The sequence below is a fragment of the Rhinopithecus roxellana genome, chromosome 20 (assembly GCF_007565055.1).
Source record: "Rhinopithecus roxellana isolate Shanxi Qingling chromosome 20, ASM756505v1, whole genome shotgun sequence".
Taxonomy (NCBI): Eukaryota; Metazoa; Chordata; class Mammalia; order Primates; family Cercopithecidae; genus Rhinopithecus; species Rhinopithecus roxellana.
Window position 1 is genome coordinate 49,957,004 of NC_044568.1, and position 17,908 is coordinate 49,974,911.

General features: G+C 47.4%; 1 protein-coding gene across 2 annotated transcripts in view; it reads left to right on the top strand.

Annotated features, from left to right (window-relative positions):
- The window catches only part of XYLT1 (xylosyltransferase 1), a 370,795-nt gene that overhangs the window by 186,373 nt on the left and 166,514 nt on the right, over window positions 1–17,908 (top strand). The gene's annotated exons all lie outside the window — the stretch shown is intronic.

Consider the following 17,908-nt stretch of genomic DNA (forward strand, 5'->3'; position numbering starts at 1 on the left):
GCTTAAGCCCGCAGCGGCTCCCCAGTGCACTTAGAATGAGATATGGACTTCTCGCCTCTCTTTGGACCCAGGTGCAGCCCCATCTTGCTTTCTTGTGCTGTATGAGTATATTCTCCATATCACAGCCCCGCCTTCATTTCCTGCTGCCAGACTGGTCCTAGCTCATTTCTGCCTTGAGAGCTTTGCTTTTTAAATTTTTAAATTTTTATTTTTTAGAGACAGAGTCTCACTCTGTCACCCAGGCTGTGGTGCAGCCGTAGCTCACTGCAGCCGTGAACTCCTGGGTTCCAGCGATCCCCCTGCCTCAGCCTCTCAAGTAGCTGGGACTACAGGTGCGCAGCATCATCCCCAGCTGTGAGAGCTTTGCTTTGACCATTCCTGCTGCCTGGGACCTTTTGCCCGGGTTGTTCTTGGAGAAGCTCCATCTTACCTTTGGGCCAGCCAAATGCTACCTCCTCAGAGAGGTCCTACCTGACCCCATCTGAAATGCCATCCCCTGCTCTCTCCTGTCTTGTCTTTATTTAAAGTACTCATCCCCAGGTCATATCATATTGGACAACTATTATTTCTCTGTTGTCTTCCCCCCTGTAGAATGTAAGTTCCATTAGGGCAGGAGCTGAAACTGTTTTGTTCACTACTCAGCACCTAGCACAATGTATGTTGCCTAGAAGGTGCTCCAGTATTGGTGGGACAGATGAATGAATGAGAGATAGAAGTAATTAAAAAAAATAGTAGCTGCTCCTCAGTGAGTGCTTGCTATGTACCGGTTGCTGTGCTGAACACTTTACCTGTATTTCTTAACATTTGATTTTCGCAACAGGACTGTTCAGGGAGGAAGGTGCTATTTCGTCCCGTTTAAAAGATGAAGAAATCGAGGCTTAGAGATGTCAGAAGTAACTTGCCCAAGGTCACGTGGCTTTTAAGGGATAATGCTAAGGTTTAGCTCAGATCTCAACCTCTGCTCTATGTTAAGCTGGAACTGTGAGGACCAGGGGACCTTCCCTCTGTGTTGATTCTCTGACTTGGGGGGTATACGGTGGCATTGCGGATAACAGTATCACAGCTGGATCCTTAGAAAGAAGGTGAAGTTGGTGAGACGATGAGAGTCATAGTTCATGGCTGTCACATGGAAATATCGTTGAAGAAATACTGTTCACAGATGTCACCATCACACCCCGCCCCTATGTGATGATAGTATGGGGCCGGATGTCCCAAGACACGTGAAGTACCCTAAGACAGAAGACAGGGTTCTGCAGTTGCCCTGCTGCCCTTGAGTAAGGAAATGAGTTGTGGTTGCATTGGAAGTCCTAAGGAGCAAAGCCGTTTGAGCCCTTTATACATTTCAAATTGGATCTTTCATTGTTGTCGTTTCAAAGGCAAAATCTGCAATTTCCACTTAGTTGTTATTGCTGATTGGGAAGGACGCTGAGGTGGGATTTCAAAGACCCTAGAATGTAGGTTGAGAAATCTGACTGTCATGGCAGGCGAGGAGTGTGCTTGTGCGTGCCTATGTGTGCACATCCGTGTATGTGTGTGTGTACACAAAGACCGGGACTTCGCTGTGTCTCTGGCATCTTTCTTAACATTCTGTACCCTTCCTCTGAGATGTGAAGAGACGGCCGGCCAGCTTCCCTTTGTGTCTTTCTGAGTGACTGTGACTGCCCCCGGCCTTCAGAGTTTGAGCTCCTGACAGATATTAAAGAACAATTCACTTATTACAGCTAAACAGAAAAGCATATGGAAAAAGCAAACTGTATTAACATCTGCTGCGTGGGCTCCATCTGCTCCCGTTGGCTTGGCTTTGCCTCCAGACGTGCCAGCCTGTCAGTTTTCCAGGGCTAGCTCCTTCTTCCTTCCAAGCGAGGACGGGATGTGCCTTCCTTTCCATCCACTCGTGCTGGATGACTGGGAATTTCTTAGACGCTGTGGAAATGTGGGGCTATGCATGCAATACGTGAAGTTGGAAGGTGATGAGCCCTGGACTTTATGCTCTGAACGAGCTGCTTACTAGCTATGTGACTTGAAGTGGATGACTTATTCCTGTGTGTCAGTTTCATTGTGAAATGGGGTTAGCAGTAGTAGCTTTATCTAACTAAGGATTCTCGGAAGGACGAAATAATGTAATGATGTTAATCCCTTACAACAGCGGCACATAGTAAGTATGCAGTAAATAGTCTTGCTTTCAATAAAAATATTCATACACATACCCCATTCTGTGTTATAACTATTTTCCACAATTTTACACTTTGTCCCTAAAATAGCTCACTGGACTCCATATACGACCTGGTCTTGCAGCCCCTGAGAGGTTCTCATTTTCACATTTACACCATGAAAGACCCAGCTCCTCCTCCCCCATAGCCCTCCTTAAAGAAACCCAAGCTGGAGGTTCCCAGTGCGTCAATTAATGGTGGAAATGCCAGTGCCCTTCCTAAAACTGGCCAACTCAAGGCAAGCCAGCCTTGTCTGCGTTTCGCCTGCGGCCTCACCCTCCCACCTGAGCCGATTTTTGCCTCCAGCTAGCAAGGCAAACCACATGTTATTTTAGTATCTGGTCACCTGTCGGAAATAATTCCTAAAAATGTTTTCCCTCTTTCTCCCCCTGCTCACTTGTCCCCTGAAGCAGCCACGTCTTTAGAGCACATAGACAGCTGTCAGCCCCCCGCCATTTGAAAGGCAGTTGTAGTGCAGTTGTTGGCGGCTACTTCCTGGCCAGGGGGTGGGGGAGTGGAGGACTGGAGTGAGGGTCTTCAGTAAGGCGTTTTACTCCCTGTGCCTCAGTTTCTTCATTTTAGAAATAAGAGTGCTGACTGTGTGTGCCTCCTAGGGCTGCCATGAAGTTTAAAAGGATCTAAGCACCATGCAGGGTGCTTAGAACAGTTCCTAGCATACAGTAAGTGCTGCAAGTAGTACTACCATCATTATTAGGAGGTAGAAAGTGGAGTTGCGTGGAGAGCTCTGGCAGGGAAGATAGCCAGATTGAGGCTGGGTGAGGGGAAATGTAGCTCACCCTGGATCTCTTCATCCATCCACATTCCAGGAGACTGAGAGAGGAGGGAGGGGAGTTTCATTCTCCTGTAATGGAATCTCAGGTATGGCCCATAGACCTGTAGAACTCTACAGCATCCATGTAATAAGGGCCCAGAGGGATTGACCAGTTCCATGTGAATTTTCCATGTGTTTCCAAGAAGTGTCTGGGACCCACGGTGGCACCCAAAATGATTTGCGGGGCTTCTATGGACATTAAATAACTTTGAATGATCCAGGGAGGAAATGACTGCCTTTCTAATGCTCCTGCAATCTCTTGGATTAAACCAATGAGAAAGTCTCAGCACGGTGCTGATGTATCCTTAACACCTCGCCAGCACTTACACACTTCCCTGTGCAACAGAGAAAGGGCTCTCTGGGGTCAGAGCCTTAGCCAGATAACTTGGTCTAGCCGGGGTTGAATAGCATTGTTCCTGTTTCCTTCCGTTTGAATTTTAGGAATCACGACCATCATTTTTTTTAAAAAAACAACATAAATGTTTATGTTTAAATGTGAGCCAAGTAAAATTACCCAGTGAAGGGAGGAAGTGTTAGGAAGCACTGCCCTCATCCAGCACACTCAGTTTACAGATGTGAGGAGCAGGGTCCGCAGAATGCCGTGGAGCCAAACAGAGTCACAACCCCGGTCGTGACCAGGCACTGGGACTCCGACGCGCCTCCAGCTCTGGTCCCTGTCCTTCCGCAGCTCCCCTGGATGCTGCGTGGAGCCAAGCAGAGTCACAACGCTGGGTGTGACCAGGCACTGGCGCCCCGACGCCTGCCTCCAGCTCTGGTACCTGTCCTGCTGCTGCTCCCCTGGACGCTGCATGGAGCCAAGCAGAGTCACAACGCTGGGTGTGACCAGGCACTGGCGCTCCGACGCCTGCCTCCAGCTCTGGTACCTGTCCTGCTGCTGCTCCCCTGGACGCTGCAGGCCAGCCTAGCAGATGCTTGCTTCACTTGGCCTCTGAGCAGGAGTGATCTTGATTCGCAACAGGTACCCAAAGCTAGAAGAGGGGCCAAATCCAGGTGCTTACCCCTCACTGCCTGGGGGCTTTTAGAAATCCTGATTCCCAGGCTCCAGCCCCAACCCACTAAGCCAGTATCTCCCATGTGGGCACCTGGGCATCTGCATTTTGTTAAGGCTCGCAGATTAGTCCAGTGGAAAGGCAAGGCTGAGAATTGGTGAACTAAATGTTGTCATTCTTTCTGCATCATGTTACCTGAGGGAAGAAGAATTGAGAAGCAGAGAAAATAAAAGAAGAGAGGAGATGGAGGCAGAATTGCTAATATTGAATGACACAAGCAGATGCAAAGGAGATATTTACAGCATGGTGCCCTTTTTTTTCAAACTTATAAATACACAAAACAACACTATACATTGTTTGTAGACACATATGTATTAACTAAAAATATAAACACATGAATGTGAAGGATAGAAGTGGCCTCTGGGTTGAGAGAGTGAGTGGTTGAAAGCTGGGAGGAACTTCCCAGTTGTCTCTGCAAAGTCTAATTTCTTTAAATAATCGAATAAAACAACAAAATTGGTACGTGGAAGGGCATTGTATTATTTTTCTGTACATTTTAGTACATTTTGAATTATTTCATAAATCTAGATTGTATTGGAATTTTTTATATCTGGTACATACTTATGTTAGAAAAATAATGAAGTACGTTTCAGAAAATAATGAAGACAAAATAAGATCACCTCCATTCTTCAGAAGATGAATAGCTTTTTATTTATTTATTTTTTTGAGACAGAGTGTTGCTCTGTCACCCAGGCTGGAGTGCAGTGGCATGATCTCGGCTCACTGCAACCTCTGACTCCTGGGTTCAAGCGGTTCACCCACCTCAGCCTCCTGAGTAGCTGGAATTACAGGTGCTGCCACCATGCCCTGCTAATTTTTGTAGTTTTAGTAGAGACGAGGTTTCACCATGTTGTCCAGGCTGGTCTCGAACCCCTGACCTCAAGTCATCTGCCTGCCTAGACCTCCCAAAGTGCTGGGATTACAGGCGTGAGTCACCATGCCTGGCCTGGATAGATTTTTAGATACCCCTGGCCATGGGCAGGATGTTGATTGCAGAGTGATGGGGAGGTGGTTGAGAGAGGGGAGAGGGATGAACAGAGGGACAGGAAGAGGACAGACCCAGAGGAGGAGACAGGCTGACATCCCTCAAGGTCTGCGTCTTGCTGAGGTCCTCAGCAGTGCCATGGAAGATTGTGCTGGGCCAAGGGCGGGGTGCCCAGGGTGCCCTCTGCCTGACTGTCCTATTATCTCATAACTGCTGGCCATGGCCACATTTTGCCTTGGCCATAATTAATATGCGGAGGAGGAGGCCTAGCCTGACTCTCGTGGTCTTCTTGGTCGTCTTGCTGGAAGCCGTCAGTGACCCAGAGATGGATGAAACCAGTTGCTGAAGAAGCTGACCCCTCAACCCATTCTCTGCACCAAGAGTTAGCACACAGTGTATCCAGAATGCCACACTGGCTGAAGAAGATAAATTGTCAGTCAATTTTCTGGGTGTTTCACTCCTAAGAAGGGAGCTCATTTCCAGCCTGGGACTTGAAGGGGCTGTGATGGAGAGGGAATATGAGCTTGGCCCCCAGGTCAGGTGCTGTGGCTTAAATCCCTGATCTGTGTGACCTTGAGGAAGTGTCTTCACCTCTCCAAGCCTCTGTTTACTCATATGTCGAAAAAGGACATACTGCTATTAATGATACTACTAGTGACAGCTACAATTTGTGTTCCAGGCCGTGTCCTAAGTGTTTTCCCAACATTGACTTAACTCTCATTTCAACTCCATGAGCTGGTTACAGCTAGAAAGCCTGCCCAAGGTCACATAGCTTCAGAATGGCACCTAAGTTGGGGACCCAGGTAGCCTGGCTTTAGCATTCATGCTCCCAATTACGGAGCCATGCTGCCTCTTGAGAGGGCTGTGAAGAGGATTAAATTTTAAAATGCACAGGACATGCTGTCCCGGTAGCAATGCTGAAAGGTGCATTAGGGAGGGGGAGAGACCGTATCATGAAATCCTTGAGTGCCTGGTGTCACCCAGGATTCTCCTGGTCTCAGCAGGTGTGTAGAGGTAATAGGCAAATTTCGCTTCTCTTCCTAAAGCCCAGCCAGGACGGAAATGTTCACAGTCAGCCTTGGTTGCCCGTTCTAAGTTTGGACACTTGCAGAGCTCAGAAGGATCTTCCCTGTGCATAGAAGAGGCTGTAAAGTGAAGAGTATAAGCTTCAGAATCAGACAGACCTGGGGTGGATCTCAGCCTTGCCCCTTGCTTCCTGGGCGACTTTGCCTGAGTCGTGAAACCCCCCCTCTCTGTGCCACAGTTTACTTTTCTGTCTCGTCAGATAATATCTCCACCAAAGATAAACGGGAGGATGAAACAAGAGATTCTTGCAAAATCTTGGGTAAACAGTAGGTGCTCTCCTACGGAGCTTGTCTCTGATGGGGTGATGCGAAGCCAACAGATGATGGAGTGGAGCTCCATGAAGCTCCGCTTAAACCATGAAGCTGGGAAAGTTAGCAGAAAGTTGCGTGACGGCAGTGACTTTGATTTAGTAGACAGTGTGGAAGTCCCAGTCTCGCCTCATCAAACTCCTCGGAAGTGAAAAGCCTTAATGGGAGCACCCCCTTAAAGGAAGAGGTAGTGATCGCCTGCGGCTGTGAAGAAGAACTTCTTGGAGATGTGTTCTGTCTGTCCAAAGGGAAGCAGCCTGACTTCAGTATCTAGGTGCAGCTGCCAGTTTGCTCTCTGCAAAGTTCACAGAAAGAGCCACCTAGTGGCCTGAACAACAGCGGTCCACCGGGTCTCTCAGAACCACCTGGTGCTGGGTGTTTCACCGTTTAGTCCTCCTTTGAGGACTAAAGGGAGTTCGGTGTCTGAATCCAGCCAGACTTCAGAAGTCTGGGCATGACTGGCTGCTCATACCAGAAAAGGTGACACCGCTCAGCCCTTGAATAAGGAACTTCTCCAGTAGCAAACTGTCTACCCGACCTGGATGCCACATGTTCTCAGGAAGGTGTCTCGCTCTCTCGAACATGGCCGGAGGGGCAGGAGGAGAAGGAAACAAAGTTTTCACCTGTTAGCCAGGCAGCTGGCCTCTCTTGCTGGTTGCTCTTCTCGCTTGCAAAACTCTCCTGGGTGGGACAGCCCTGGCTGATAAACCTGCTGAGATAACCGCTGTGAGCCTAAGTTCCCACATCTGGAAACAGTGGGTGATACAAAAGAACAAAATCAGGTCCTTTGCAGCAACACGGATGCAGCTAGAGGCCATTATCCTAAGCAAATTAACGCAGGAACAGAAGACTACATACCACATGTCCTCACTTGGAAGTGGGATCTAAACATTGAGTTCACATGAACATAAAGATGGCAACAGTAGGTCGAACCTAGTGGCTCACGCCTGTAATCCCAGCACTTTGGGAGGCCGAGGGAGGTGGATCACCTGAGGTCAGGAATTCGAGACCAGCCTGGCCAACATGGTGAAACCCCGTCTCTACTAAAAATACAAAAATTAGCCAGTTGTGGTGGTGTACGCCTGTAACCCGAGCCACTCAGGGGGCTGAGGCAGGAGAATCTCTTGAACCTGGGAGGCAGAGGTTGCAGTGATCAGAGATTGCGCCACTGCACTCCAACCTGGATGACAGAGACTTTGGAAAAACGGAAAAACAAAAAAAACAAAAAGATGGTGATAGTAGACGCTGAGAACTTCTAGAGGGGGACAAGGGTTACAAAACTAACCATTGGCTACTACACTTACTACCTGGGTGATGTGGTCAGTCATACCCCATACTTCAGCATCACACAATACACACATGCAACTAACCTGCCCTTGTATCCCCAGAATCTAAAATAAAAGTTGAAATTACAAAAATAGATAACATGCCCAACATTGTGATAGGATCTGTTTATTGAGTTGTGGATAGGATGGTCGTCTGTCTTATTCTATTAAAATGGAAGCTCTATGGGAGCAGGTATCTGTCTGTCTGATTCACAGACATGTCCCCGGCACCTAAGGTGTGCTTGGCACTCAGTAAATATCTGCAAATGAATGTATGAAAGGTTGTTGAAGGACTTTGCATGAAATGATGTGGGTAACCACTACCTTTTCTTTTTTCTTTTTCTTTTTTTTTTTTTTTTTTTGAGACGGTGTCTCGCTCTGTCGCCCAGGCTGGAGTGCAGTGGCCGGATCTCAGCTCACTGCAAGCTCCACCTCCCGGGTCTACGCCATTCTCCTGCCTCAGCCTCCCGAGTAGCTGGGACTACAGGCGCCCGCCACCTCGCCCTGCTAGTTTTTTGTATTTTTTAGTAGAGACGAGGTTTCACCGTGTTAGCCAAGATGGTCTCGATCCCCTGACCTCGTGATTTGCCCATCTCGGCCTCCCAAAGTGCTGGGATTACAGGCTTGAGGCACCGCGCCTGGCTACCACTACCTTTTATTAACTGCTAACTATTCTGACCTGTGTCTTTGCACTGGTTAAGTCGACGTATCTTTTTAGCCCTACGAGGTTTCGATATTACTGATATTTTACGTAGGAGGAAAGCAAGGCTCAGAGAGGGTAACCGACTTTCCCTGGTCATATCACATAGCTGGGAAGTGGTAGAGCTGGATTTCAAATCCTCAGGAGTGACTCCAGAGCACGCATTTGTAACAACCTCATCGGACAGTGCCCAGCATGTCCCGGTTAGCATATCGTGATCACCATGATTTCCATGGCCTCCTTCTTGCTCTGAACAGTTGGAGAACTGGACGTTGGATACATTGTCTCCGAAGGGGGTGACCAGAGTTTCCTTTTGGATGATGACCGTGCACACAGAAGTTGGTAGTGATGAGGTTTTTGCATGTCCACCCTGCAACCTTGGTAGAAAATGTCAGGGCCCATTGAAGTACATGGCCAAGGGGGGTCTGTTCCATCTTGTCAACAGCAGCTCTCAGTCCAGGATGCAGAAATCATTTTCTAAAAGCTTGGGCATAGGCACTGCTGTCACTTTGATTCCTATGGCCTCCCAATAGACAGTAGATGTCCTGCAGGCCATGCCAACCTCAGTCATAAACAGGAAGTGCCAGTGGGGTGCCCGCAGCTTACAGAGAGCAGACCTTCAAGATGGCAGCCTCCTTCAGGAACTCGGCCAATGAAAACTTGCTCGGAAGCCCCTGTCCCCAGTAGGTTGGGCCAAGGCAAACACATGCTCATAAAGGAGATTTAGGGGGTGACAGCAGCATATTCATTTGTACCTCTGCATAGTAAAAATAATTTATTAGCAGCTGCTGGGGAAGCTCAGTTCTGAAATCACATGGATGGCAATATTAGGAGCCTATTTCTTGCACTCTCTCCCCACCCCAAATGGCTCCGGCTTTCAGATGATAGAAATTAATTGGGTTTGTGTGTGTGTATATGCGTCTATATTTATTTATTTACAGGCGCCTCTCCTTATTTATGTCTCTGGCTCCGTGTGCATTTCCATTTCTTTAGAGGCCCTGCGGTAATGAGCTTACAAGTGAGCCATTCATTACCCACTTGTGGCAGGACATGTGTGGGGGGATGGGGCCCACACAGGCAAAGGATGAGTTTGAAAATGGGATGTCTTTCATCAGCAGGAGACCCATTTGTCTCCTTAAGTGCCCCATCCCAGAGGACCTGGATTGGAGAATGTTGGGGAGGCAGGATGATGGTTAGGACAAGAGGGCTTCCTGGGAGTTGAATCAAGAGAGACAGAGAAGGTGTATAGGGAAATAAAACCAGGGGACAAATAGAATATTGTGATTTGGAGCTTTCAGGAGTCAGGTGTGTGGTACCAACCTATAAATGAATCTTAAATAACAGAGGTAGAGAATGAATCACAGGCAGCCAGGCAAGAGGACTTTACACCAGGAACCCAGGCTTTTCAGATAACTCTCTACTTCCCGACTACTCCTGTCCCCACCCCAGGCCAAAGATCAGCTCAGTTAGTGATTGCTTTCTTCCAGGGCCTTTGGTGGAAGCAGTGTTGCCTCCTAGGGGGGACTTTGGAAACCTGTGGGGTACTGAGCCAAGGGTAGCTGTTAACAGCCCACCGGAGTAAGAACATAAGTTTTATAACCATGCTGTGCGATTTGAGGCAAGTTACTTAACCTCTGTATGCCTCCATACTCTCACCTGTAAAATGTGGATACTAATTGCACCTATCCAATAGAGTTGCTGTGGGGTGTTTTGTTTGTGTGTTTGTTTATTTTTGAGATAGAGTCTCCCTCTGTTGCTCAGGCTGGAGTGCAGTGGCCCAATCTCGGCTCACTACAACCCCCGCCTCCCAGGTCCAAGCGTTTCTCCTCCCTCAGCCTCCCGAGTAGCTGGGATTACAGGCACACAACACCACGCCCAGCTAATTTTTGTATTTTCAGTAGAGACAGGGTTTCATCGTGTTGGCCAGGCCGCTGTTGAACTCCTGGGCTCAAATAACTCCCCCGCCACAGCCTCCCAAAGTACTGGGATTACAGATAATGAGCCACTGTGCCCGGCCCTGCTCTGGGAGTTTTAAAGATAATCTCTATAAAGTATGTAGCTCAGTCATTAGAATAAATGTTCAGTAAGTGTTAACTGGGATCATTGTTATTATAAAAAGAGTTGGGCTGGTCCTCTCACCACACCTTTGCACATGCTTTGCCCTTGCCTGGAAAGCCTTTTTTCCTTTGTCTGTCTTGCTCCTTTCTTGTCGCCATGAGGCGGGAAAACTACTTTCTTTGTGAAGTTTCCTCCACTCTCCTTGGACCCCAGACCATGTGAGGCTCCACATCCTTGATGAAACTCAAACCCTGAGCACACCCACTCCCTTTTGGTCCTGTATTAAAATAACTGACACACGTACTCACTTTCCTCTCTTGTCTCAGAATTCCACCAACAGCCGGAAGTGTACTGTAGTTCCCCTTCCTATATCCTTTTCTGCTGCCCTGTCAGAGAGTGGACACCCAAATAACGTTTGTGGAATGAATCAACCTGTGATTTTAACCCTAGCAGACCCAGCCCTGCTCAATGTCACAAATCTTTTAAAATCCTTTCACATGTCCGGAGATGAAATCCAGACTTACTCTAACCTACTTAAACACCCACAACTCTAAAAGAGATCAATAGACTGCTAAAGTAGTAAGAAGAAGAAATACATGACAGCAGTTTATAAACAGATAATATGTTTTATTATTTAAATGATGATGCCTGTAATCCCAGCACTTTGGGAGGCTAAGGCAGGTGGATCACTTGAGATCAGGAGTTCAAAACCAGCCTATAATGATGCCTGTAATGCCAGCACTTTGGGAGGCTAAGGCAGGTGGATCACTTGAGGTCAGGAGTTCAGCCAACATGGTGAAACACTGTGTCTACTAAAAATATAAAATTTAGCCAGGCGTGGTGACGCATACTTGTAAGTCTAGCTACTTGGGAGGCTGAGGCAGGAGAATCACTTGAATCTGGGGGGTGGAGGTTACAGTGACCCGAGACCATGCCACTGCGCTCCAGCCTGGATGGCAGAGCAAGAGCCTGTTTCCAAAATGAATGAATGAATGAATGAATGATGGGTGCAACAACATTAGCACTTCTCAATTTTTTTTCTTTTTTCTTTTTGAGACAGATTCTCACTCTGTTGCCCAGCCCGGAGTGCAGTGGCATGATCTTGGCTCACTACAACGTCTGCCTCCTGGGTTCAAGTGATTCTTCTGCCTCAGTCTCCCAAGTAGGTGGGATTACAGGCACCCACCACTACAACTGGCTAATTTTTGTATTTTCAGTGGAGACAGGGTTTCACCATGTTAGCCAGGCTGGCCTCAAACCGCTCAACTCCAGTGATCCACCCACCTTGGCCTCCCAAAGTGCTGGGATTACAGGCATGAGCCACCGCACCTGGCGTACTTTTCAAATTTTGATGTGCAGATGAATTGCTTGGGGATACTCTTAACATCCAGACCCTGATTCCTGTGGTCCAGGCTGGGGCCTGAGATTCTGCACGTCTAACACGTTCCCAGGTGATGCAGATGTTGCTGGCCGACGGTCCACACTTTGGTTGCAAGAGGCTGGAGGATACATCAAGAGGTCAGCCACTGCATGTTGAGTCAGTGAGAACTCAGTAGTTACAAATGCAGGTGGGGAATGGATGTGTGTGTTGGTGACTCACAGCCACAGCTTGTGTGGCCTTTGATGATGTAATTTTCTGAAACTGTGGTCAAACTCAGTGATAAAAAATCTCTTCTTGAGTGAAACAGTAGTTACTTTCCTAGAAAATTCGGCTACGTTAAAACCATTCATCATAATGTTGTGTCATATGTAAATCTAAACTAGGCTCCTGGCCTGGATAATTATAAATGAGTTGTTAACGCACAGGACATATGGGGACGTTCAGAAGTCATGCAGGATGCAGGACAGTTCTTCATTGTCCAGCCGTGCGTGTTCCCCTGTCCTGCTGGGTTTCTGATGTTCTCCCACCCACTTACTGCCAAGAGCGTACACAATCGTTATGGTAACCGGAAATGCCACCACACACCTCCAGAACACCTCATTAGGGACAGTGCCACCTCCATCAAACACTCTGGAATACAAGGATTTGTTGGGGTTCTGAGATCTCCAAGGCAAAGCTCAGGAGGTAGAAGGCCTGCTGGAAGAACCTGTCATTGGTGGGAAGCAGTGTCACTGCCTGCAGACATGCCAGAGGGCTAAGGGGACACTGGGCAGGCCGGATGGGGGCTGTGGTGGTCCACAGAGCACATACCCCATCTGGAGACCGTGGGGCCACTACTTAGCCTCGAGACGACTGTCATACATGGAAATCTAAATTCAGTGTTGTCGGGTCCCTGATGTTTCCAGAAAGGGCAAAAATCCAAAGTTTTAGATGAAATCTCTAGATTTTGAAATATGGGCCGAGATTAAGTTAAACAATTGAAAACAGTCTGCAGAGCGAACCAGACACCTGTGTGCCTGAAGGAGCCATGGGTCCCAGTTGTGCCTTCTGGCTTAAATTAAGAGACATGACTGGGCACAGTGGCTCAACGCCTATAATCTCAGCACTTTGGGAGGCCAAAGCAGGCAGATCACTTGAGGTCAGGAGTTCGAGACCAGCCTGGCCAACATGGTGAAACCGTGTCTCTACTAAAAATACAAAAAATTAGCCGGGCATGGTGGTGTGCGCCTGTAATCCCAGCTACTTGGGAGGCTGAGGTGAGAGGATTTGTTGAACCTGGGAGGCTGAGGTTGCCATGAGCCAAGATCGTGCCACTGCACTCCAGCCTGGGTGACAAAGTGAGACTCTGTCTCAAAAAAAAATAAATAAATAAAACCAAACAACAACAAAAAATAAAAAACATGCCGTCAACTCAAGGACTATCCACTGCACAAATGAATGTGTCCCTCCTCTTCTGTGTCACCCTTCCCTAGCGGGGACCCTAACTTCTCCCGCTTTCGCCATGCAGCGGCCACTTCTCCCTGGTCACCCCTGCCAGCCTCCTCCCTGCCTCCTCCCTCTGTCCCCTCTGGGACACCTTCATTGGTTAACTCTGGCCCTTTCTCCAGCCAGCTCTCTTCATACCAGCTTCTCTCCTATTCTGACTGCTCTGACTGGATACCAGGGTCTGTTTCTGTTTGAAAATCAGAGAAAGGCTGTTTCTGAATGGGAACAGGATTTGAGCAGCTGAGATCGGCCAGCATGGGCCCTTGAGCCCTGGTTCTTATCAGGGGTCGGGGGTGGGAAGGTGATTTTGCCCCACCCTTACTCCAGGGGACATTTTTGATTGTAACAAGGGCACATTACTGGGGTCTAGTGGGTAAAGGTCACAGATGCTGCTAGATACCACACAATGCACAAGATAGCCCCTGAAATGAAGAGTTATCCAGCCCTAAATGTCAACAGCCCTGTCCTTGAGAAACCCTGCCTGAGAGGTATGCAGAGGCCTTATTATTGAAGCAAGACTGGGTTGTTCATTCTCTCTCTCTGTGTCTCTCTGTGTGTCTCTCCCTCTCTGTGTATCTCTCTCTCTGTGTCTCTGTGTCTCTCTGCGTCTCTGTCTCTCTGTGTTTCTCTCTGTCTCTCTGTCTTTGTGTCTCTCTGTGTGTCTGTGTCTTTCTGTCTCTTTCTCTGTGTCTCTCTGTGTGTCTCTGTACCACACCCCCTTCTTTCTCTCTGTATCTTTGGATATTGTGGCCATAACTGTGGAATAATGGAATGGAACGCTGCAATTAATCAGAGGCAAACTGTGTTCAAATAGTAACGAAGAAGAGGCCAGCCTTCGGGACACTTTTTAAAAAGTTAGGAGGCGTCTTCCCACAGAAAAGCCCTTCTGTGTGCAAGGCATTTTGTTCCAAAACAGACATGGTTGTTGTCATTTCTGGAAGGCTCTGCTCTCTCTCCCTCTGTCCTTGGGTCTGACTTTGCAACCTCGTGTTGTCTCCGGAGTCTGACTCCTGCGCGTCACTTCTAACCCTGCCTCTTACCCACCGAGTGACCTTGGGCAAGCCTGGCTCAGCCTCAGTGGCCCCATTTGAAGGGGCACTTACTTTTTCTGCGGAGAGCCAGATGTTGGCTTTTCTGGGCATGCAGTCTCTGTCATAGCTACTCAGCTCTGCCATCCTAGCACAAAGGCACCAGCCTTCAGCGTGTGCACGAATGGGCAAGGCTGTGTTCTAGAATAACTTTATTGACAAAGACAGGTGGGCAGGGTGTTTTGCTGACCCTGACCTACTTTTTGAGATAGTTTTGAGGAATGAATAGCAATGCCAAACCAAGGGCTTAGCTCTGTGCCTGGTAGGTAATCAGCACATAGTGAACAAGAGCTGATGTTCGTTTCTTCTTCTCGTTCCGTTTTCTCCTGCATTTTCTTCCTTTTCCTCTTTTTCTCATCTGCCATTATTTCGCCCTCTGCTGTGTATCTCTGTACCACACAGCTGTCTCTTATGCTGATAGGGAAACAGCCAGAAGATACCAGTTCAAATCTTTCCCTGCCACCTGCCCACAGTCCCTTGGGTGCTCTGAGCACCGTGACTGCCACTGTCATATCCCCGTGGTGGGGTTGGGAAGAGGGAGTGGGTTAAGGCAGGGGCTCGGCTCTAAGCATGCTTTGCTGGGCTCTTCGGTTTTTACCCTAAGGAGTTAGCCTTGCAGGATTGAGGTCCAGGCTAGGTGGCCCTGGGGCACGTCAAACATAAACAAAGCCAGACCCTATGAAAGCGGTAAGGACAGATTTAATCAGTAATGCCTGTTGCAATAGAAAAAGCGTCCAGCGTGGAACGGAACTCAACTTGGATTTGTTCAGAGGTCACTGGGTGTTTTAAAAAGAGAAGGAGGCAGAGCGCGGTGGCTCATGCATGTAATCCCAGCGCTTTGGGAGGCCAAGGCAGGCGGATCACGAAGTCAGGAGTTCGAGACCAGCCTCACCAATATGGTGAGACCCCATCTCTACTAAAAATACAAAAAAAAAAAAAAAAAAAAACTAGGCGTTGTGGCGCACGCCCGTAATCCCAGCTACTCAGAAGGCTGAAGCAGGATAATTGCCTGAACCTGGGAGACGGACGTTGCAGTGAGCAGAGATCATGCCATTGCACTCCAGCCTGGGCAACAGAGGGAGACTCCATCTCAAAAAATAATAATAATAATAATAATAATAATAGGAGAAGGAGGGAGGTAGGAGGGAGGGAAGGGAGATGAGCTCAGTGGAGTCAGGGAAGTGAAGAATTACCAAACGCAGGAAGGGAGGGTTGGTCTGTGTGAGACCCAAATGGGTTTGCTAACTGCTGTTTATGAAGTTTGGCTCCTGCTCTCTTATAGAGGCTGGGAGATGATGCCCTGTCTAGAGGTGTTAGCTGGAACAAACAGTAAATTATTTTGGCAGCCTTGCGTTTTCTAAAGCAGTCCCTTTAAGCAGGAGCTGGGGTCATCCCAGGGATGGGGCCTTGAGCTGTTAGAAACTATGTTAGTGTTTCAGGCCAGGCTTGGTAGCTCACACTTGTAATCTCAGCACTTTAGGAAGCCAAGGATTGCCTGAGCCCAGGAGTTTGAGACCAGCCTGGGCAACATAGCAAGGTCCTGTCTCTACAAAAAATTTAAAAAGCTGAGTATAGTGGTGAAAGCCTGTGTAGTCCCAGCTACTCGGGAGGCTGAGGCAGGAGGATCGCTTGGGCTCAGGAGGTTGAGGCTGCAGTGAGCCGTGATCATATCACTGTACTCCAGCCTGGGGAACAAAATGAGACGCTGTCTTAAAAATAAAAAAAATAAATAGAGAAAGAAAAACGATGTTAGTGTTTCACTCAAGTCTTTATAGGTAAAGGTTGAGGCCCAGTAGAAAAAGGGGGCAGGGGAGGCTGGCTACAGTTTGGTCAAGGACCCACTCTTGACAGCAGGTCATTCTTCCTCCCTGAGGGTGATTCAGGACTTGAGGGGCCTGGGTTCCTCTCTCTATATAAAAGTATTTATTGGCGGGGCACAGTGGCTCACACCTGTAATCCCAGCACTTTGGGAGGCCAAGGTGGGTGGATCACCTGAGGTCAGGAGTTCGAGACCAGCCTGGCCAACATGATGAAACCCTATCTGTACTAAAAATACAAAAATTAGTTGGACGTCATGGCAGGCACCTGTAATCCCAGCTACTTGGAAAGCTGAGACAGGAGAATGGCTTGAACCCGGGAGGCAAAGGTTGCAGTGAGCCAAGATTGCGCCACTGCCCTCCAGCCTGGGTGACAAAGAGTGAAACTCCGTCTCAAAAAAAAAAAAAAAAAAAGTACTTGTCACTCAACTTCAATTTCTATGTATTCTGTGTGTGTGTGTATTGTGTATGGAAGTAAAATACAAATTTAAAGGCTTGGCATATATATAGCAAAACAGCCAACATAAAAGAATCCTGAACTTTTTTTTTTAATTTATTTTTTAAGTCTTTTTTTTTATGCTTAACATTTGTAGGTGCCCTTTATTACTTTGACTTCTTTTTTATTTATTTATATATATATATATATATTTATTTTTATTATACTTTATGTTCTAAGGTACATGTGCACAATGTGCAGGTTTGTTACATATGTATACATGTGCCATGTTGGTGTGCTGCACCCATTAACTCGTCATTTACATTAGGTTTATCTCCTAATGCTATCCCTCCCCCCTTCCCCCATCCCACAACAGGCCCCGGTGTGTGATGTTCCCCTTCCTGTGTCCAAGTGATCTCATTGTTCAATTCCCGCCTATGAGTGAGAACATGCGGTGTTTGGTTTTCTGTTCTTGTGATAGTTTGCTGAGAATGATGGTTTCCAGCTGCATCCATGTCCCTACAAAAGACATGAACCCATCCTTTTTTATGGCTGCATAGTAAGAATCCTAAACTTTTAATTTTAATAATCAGTAGATATTTCTGATTGTACCTACGTATTATGTCAGCAGTTTTCAAACTTGGTCTGAGGATTGCCTAATATCTCAAACGTTATTGAGGATCCCCAGAGAGCTTTAGTTTAGGTAGGTTCTATCACATGTCTTCTATATAGTAACTTTGAAACTAAGGCATTCTTAAAATGTTTATTAATTCACTTAAAAACAGTCATAGTACCTATTACTTGTGTATATAAAATATATCTATGAAAAATATGCATATTTTCCCCAACAAAAACAAATTTAGGGAGAAGAGAGGCACCGTTTTACATTTTTCACAAATCTCTGTAACACCTGGCTTAATAGAAGACAGCTAGATTCTCACATTTGCTTCTGATTTCTGTTGCAGTATCACGTGTTATGTAGCCCCTGGAAAACTCCACTGTACACTCATAAGAGAGTAAACAAGAAAAGAAAATAGCATCTTTATATCATGGTGAAAATAATTTGTCATTAAAGGTCCCCTGAGAAGGCCTCAGGGACACCCAGCAGTTCCCAGACCACACTTTAA